Here is a 6,470-nt window from a genome sequence, read left to right as displayed (position 1 = left end):
ATCCTCGCTCCCATGGCGCCATATATTGACGATGGGAAAGTGGACTTTTGCGTCCTGTACTGAGGAAAAAGGCAGCCTTCAGCGTAGGTGTTTAGATGGACTGAAAGAACGGTTTCCTTCTGTAGCGGTCCGGGGAGGTCCTGGATCACCAACCACCTGAGACTTGACTTGGACTCGTGACTAAAGTCTTGAGACTTGACATGGACCAACCACCTGAGACTTGTCTTAGACTTGTGACCAACCACTTGATACTTGACTTAAACTCGTGACCAACCACTTGAGACTTGTGACTAAAGCCTTGAGACTTGACATGGACCAACCACTTGAGACTTGAGTTGGACTTGTGACCAACCACTTGAGACTTGAATTGGACTCGTGAACAACCACTTGAGACTTGAGTTGGACTTGTGAGCAACCACTTGAGACTCGTGACTAAAGTCTTGAGACTTGACATGGACCAGCCACTTGAGACTTGACTTAGACTAGTGACCAACCACTTGAGAATTGACTTGGACACGTGACCAACCACTTGAGACTCGTGACTAAAGCCTTGAGACTTGACATGGACCAACCACTTGAGACTTGAGTTGGACTTGTGACCAACCACTTGAGACTTGACTTGAACTCGTGACCAACCACTTGAGACTTGAATTGGACTTGTGAACAACCACTTGAGACTTGAGTTGGACTTGTGAGCAACCACTTGAGACTTGAGTTGGACATGTCACCAACCACTTGAGACTCGTGACTAAAGTCTTGAGACTTGACATGGACCAGCCACTTGAGACTTGACTTAGACTAGTGACCAACCACTTGAGAATTGACTTGGAGACGTGACCAACCACTTGAGACTCGTGACTAAAGTCTTGAGACTTGACATGGACCAACCACTTGAGACTTGAGTTGGACTTGTGACCAACCACTTGAGACTTGACTTGGACTTGTGAGCAACCACTTGAGACTTGACTTGGACTTGTGACCCACCACTTGAGACCACTTGAACAGAACTCAGGAAACACTCAGGAAACAGAGAACAAACAAGTCCACACAAACAATAATACCACAATAAAATACACAAAAACAGTAGAACACAACAGGAAGTGACGTGCTGGAGAACGCAGGAAGACAAAGCACGAACTGAATGAAAATATAAGCCAAAGTCGCCGGCGTGGAGGTGAGGCAGGATCTTTGTTGGTGGTTTGTATGGCCGCACTGAGTGAGAGGTTCCCGCTGAAAAGCACAGTGGCCACCGATGACTCGGACAACATCGCTATTAAATTTAGAAATCAATCCTTCGGCTGGTAGCAAACCTGGTTTTCACAGGAGCGTCTCCATAGAAACAGAAGCACCTCGGCACATCAGTGAGCACACAATTAAGCGCCACGCCGTGAGTGGAGGACAGAACAATCTGAGGGAACAACAGCGTGCTGTTGGTTTGGGCTGTGCAGAGGGACTGGCTCGTGACGGGACACGATGGAGCGGGTCGGCTGGCGTCACAGCCCATGAACTCTGTGTTTATGTGGCTTTAATGGCGGCCGTTACAGCGGAGGCGGCGAGCGCGCGGAAGTGTATTTACCTGAGGAGGGGAACGGTGCTATGAAGCGGAGGAGTGGTGGCAGCAACACGAGGGCAGGAAGACAAATGCACCAGATTTCAGAGGGAGAATCAAAGGAGTCTAAAGGGGTCCAGCACAGTTGGTCCCACCAACTGAGCCGGAGGATCCGACCCAAGACCAGGTGTCCAAAGCTACTCCCTGCAAAGTGTATGACTTGTAGAACAGTCCCAGAGGATGATGTCACAGTTTGTGAGTCCATTTCTTCAGACAAACCAAGTCAGCTGTTGAAGCTGCAAACGGTCTCATTCCAAGATTGATTTGGACTCGTGATCAAAGTCGTGAGACTCGACTTGGACTTGTGACCAACTACTTGAGATTTGACTTGGACTTGTGACCAACCACTTGAGACTTGATGTGGATTCGTGACCAAAGTTGTGAGACTCGACTTGGACTCGTGACCAACTACTTGAGACTTGACTTGGACTTGTGACCAACCACTTGAGACTTGATTTGGATTCGTGACCAAAGTTGTGAGACTCGACTTGGACTTGTGACCAACTACTTGAGACTTGATTTGGATTCGTGACCAACTACTTGAGACTTGACTTGGACTTGTGACCAACCACTTGAGACTTGATTTGGATTCGTGACCAAAGTTGTGAGACTCGACTTGGACTCGTGACCAACTACTTGAGACTTGACTTGGACTTGTGACCAACCACTTGAGACTTGATTTGGATTCGTGACCAAAATTGTGAGACTCGACTTGGACTCGTGACCAACTACTTGAGACTTGACTTGGACTTGTGACCAACCACTTGAGACTTGATGTGGATTCGTGACCAAAGTTGTGAGACTCGACTTGGACTCGTGACCAACTACTTGAGACTTGACTTGGACTTGTGACCAACCACTTGAGACTTGATTTGGATTCGTGACCAAAGTTGTGAGACTCGACTTGGACTCGTGACCAAATGCTTGAGACTTGACTTGGACTTTGCTCCAGAGGCCGCCTGGATCACTACGATGCACTAAATTTGAGCATAAAACATCTGGTTTTAACATGATGAAATGCACGGCAGATGAGTTGTGATGTGGCTGCATCTCAACCTGCTTGAACCAAGAAAAGAAACGTTTTGATGAGACACAGGCAGCGACGTGAAATATCATATTTCACCAGTTTGCACTGTAGCCGTTGCATGACCATGAAACGTCAAGTCGATCATGTGGGTGGATTCAAAAGCAACACAGTCACCGGCATCATGACAGTACTTTTTCTGTCCCGCAGGATCAACCTGATCTGGTTCAGCAATTTGTCCAGTAATAGCTAATCTGACAAGTCAGACTCGCCAGCCTTGACTCCCCATCTGCCACCCGTGACGCCACCGCCGGCGCCGCCAACACAACAAAAGGAGCGCCACAGAAACAAAGGGTCAACGACGTGAGCGCAACAAAGTGTCGCGGCGCGATGGTGAGCCGACGGGTGAAAGCTATACAAGTGTCATGAAAGTTGGGCGGCGCAGATGGCCTGACGGGAGACAAGTCGTCCGCCTGCAAACGTCGAGGAGCGCGGACGGGAGTTGCGGGAGGCGGATTACAGCGCTCACTTCTGCCAGGCGCCAACTATGTGGCGGGCTGACAGCAGCCTCCCCCGTGTGATTCTCTCATTCCAACCACAGTGAAATGTCCCTTGATATGACGCCGCTCCCTCACTCTGGTCCAAAACGCTCTCTGTATCTGAGGCGACTCCTGCTTTTATCTCCAGCGCCAGACTTCACATTCATCATTCCTGTGGAACCCGTTGCGCTGACGTCCGAGCTTCCGTTAGAAATGCATCTGAGTGTCCATCTCCAAACACACACTTCCTTTGTGTAAACACTGATAGAACACCTCCCGTCCTTTCTCTTATCGTGCGCCGTACTGTAGAGTCAACGCCGCCCTTCAGATGGAAGGAAGAGGAAAAGTGTTTACACGCCCGATTCCCACTCTCCACTCCCCCGACGCACTTTATCTGACAGGGACGTTAAGCGGATATATGACGCCTCCTTGCAGAGTTTACGCCGTGTATTGCTAGTCAGACGAATGGCTGATATCAGTAGGAAAATGGGCCTTGTTGAACACGTCAGCGTCTCAGAGAGGAAAAGTCAGAGACCATCTCATGGCACACGGCGGTTCAAAACAACTTTCAGAAAAGAGGGTGCAAAGTTTCAAATATGATGAATGGCGTAGAGACCAGCGGAAGATAGCAGCTTCTCTTCTTGTATTATTATCTCAGAGCTTAGCAGTTCGTGAGGAGGACTATGAACATCAGCGCCGACCGAGGGAATCGGGGACTGGCAGCTTCGGAAATAACTTACCGCAAGATTTCTCACCAACTTAGCGGTGATTTTTACCAGAGCCATCAAAAACAGATTCAATTCATCGATCACGGAACGACAGTGACTCTGCCTGGACTCGTCACGAGAACCTGACACATTGTTTGTTATAGTAGCCACCTCTGTCTCCTCCTGACGTGACTGTGGTGTTGGGCTGCTGAGGCTTCATGAAACAGCGTCCTCATTTCCAGTAGGTGGCGCTGTTGCTTTAAAAAGGATGTGAGGTTTCATGGAAGTGGTTGCTGAAATCCAAAGATTTTTGAGCAGACAGCGCCATCTAGTGGGCTTTGAAAATGAGGACACTGTTTCATGAAGCCTCATCAGCACGTCACCACTTGACTGACATGCAGCTCCACTTTAACCCATCCTCCTCATCCTCCCTCATTTCTACCCTCACAAACCTTGATGGTTAACTTCCTTTCCTTTTTACCACCCACCATTCTTGGTCATGTCCCCCGTTTCTCCACTTCTCTCCTTCCTGGTTATTCAAACTCTCACACGAGCTGCTACCTTACTGCCTTAGCATCCAACTCCCCACCTCCCACGGTTTCTTTGCTTCATTCTTTTTCCTGATCCTGGACCTCTTCTTCCTGCATCACCTTCCACCATTTAGGGCAGGTGTCACCAACATGGCGCCCACAGGCACCTCGTAGCCCCCGAGACCAAGGGAGTAGCCCACAGTAGCAGCACCGAGTTTTGCATGTGTGAGCGTCGTGTGTCCCAATCCTCCTCAGACCGAGGACACTTGCCGTTCATCACTTGAAATGATCCCTCCAAACCGAGGGAGCTCTGGAGCTGACTTGAACCCAAGTGGGAAGATGAACTGTGGGTAGCTTCTCTTTACACCGACGTGTGAATTGAATAACATGACTTATAAACAATAGACAACAGTAACATTTGTGTCACAAGGACGACTCTTCCGTTTGTTTACTTTCTCCTCGTGTCACACGTCAGTGACCTGAAGGGTCGACCGTGTCCGACAACATAAACAACACAACATTGTTAGTTGTTCTTAGCAAACCACAGTCAGCTAGCATGCTACCAGGCTAACGCTAACGTCAAATGATGCCCATCGTCATCCGCTTATCCGTTGTGGGTCGCGGGGGCAGCAGCTACAGCAGCAACATCCACCAGCTGCGACTGGGGGATCCCGAGAAGCTCCCAGGCCAGTGAAGAGGTCTCATCCCTCCACCTGGTCCTGGGTCGACCCCACGGTCTCCTCCCAGCTGGCCCTGCCTCCCAACTCCTCCAAAGAGAGGCCTCCAGGGGGCGTCCTCATGAGATGCCCGCTCAGCTGACTCCTCTCAACACAGTGAAGCAATGACTCCACTCCAAGTCTCTCCTGAGTGACAGAACTCCTCACCCTGTCTCTGCCACCCGTCGCAGAAAACTAATTTCTGCCGCTTGTATCCAGGATCTTGTTGACAGTCGTATCACTGCAAAATAGCGTTGAAGCCAGCTGTGGCTCCGTCCAATTTGTCTCCACTGGTTCACCAAATGAAGTAACCTGGAAACTGGAACATCTCCAACACTTGATATACAGCAAACAAAACACCTCATAGCAGCCAATGATGTAAGTAAAGTGGAACATCATGATGTACTGTCCCAGATCTTAGGGACATCAAGCACTTTGTTGTCTGAGGGTGTCACTTTCCAAGTCACAGGAGGCTGGGGCGAGTCAGATACAATAGTTTAATCATTCACAACAATAAAACCAGAACAGAAAGCGTCACCGAACTGGGAGAAACAAAGCAAAGTCAAAATGTCCAAAATCAAAGAGTCATCCAAGTCCATAAACAAGAATAAGAGTCCAACAGAAAGCGTCACTGAACCGAGCAGAGGAACAAAAACACAATGAACAGAGATAGTCAGTCACAAAACCAGCAAACAGGTGGAAACAGAGGAAGAGACAAAACACTAACTCAGACAGAGTAATCAAAGTAAGTAAACAAGCGCACCGAAAGCAAGAACGGACAAGGAGAGCCAATTTACCAAAGGAACGAGAGGAGACCATCTGGCACACGCTGCTGGAGTCCAGGTGTTTTTATACACAGGTGATCAGAGGATGATTGGCTCCAGCCGTGTGCCACCAAACAGGAAGGAAGGCGGGAGACACAAAACAGGGATCAAGAGACAAAATAAAAGTGGATCATGACAGAGGGCACTTCGTAGTGGAGGCCACTCAGAAGCAAGTGCTAGTGTTGAGGGTGAGAAATGGAGTTGGGCCTTCACGTCTTCCTCCTCCTCGCTCCACCGCTGCCACACTCTCTCCTGGCACCACCCCAACAGCCAGAGCTTGTGTTGCTGTTCCTGGCCAGAAACAGCAGGGACCACCTTTTAGAATGTTGGCTGTCTCGGTGAGTGGTGCTTGGTTGTTTTCCTCACCAACACCGCTCCACGCCGGCCCCTCAGTTTCACTCCGTGATCCACCCTTACACAGGTGGTGTATCATCAGCATAATGAAGTGCTAAATAATGCAACACTCTGCTCTTAAATTACATTTTATTCTTGCTGAGCAATTGCTACTAATCAAATAAGTT

The sequence above is a fragment of the Synchiropus splendidus genome, chromosome 4, assembly GCF_027744825.2.
Source record: "Synchiropus splendidus isolate RoL2022-P1 chromosome 4, RoL_Sspl_1.0, whole genome shotgun sequence".
In the NCBI taxonomy this organism is placed as follows: domain Eukaryota; kingdom Metazoa; phylum Chordata; class Actinopteri; order Syngnathiformes; family Callionymidae; genus Synchiropus; species Synchiropus splendidus.
Note: the sequence above shows the minus strand (reverse complement) of the source record.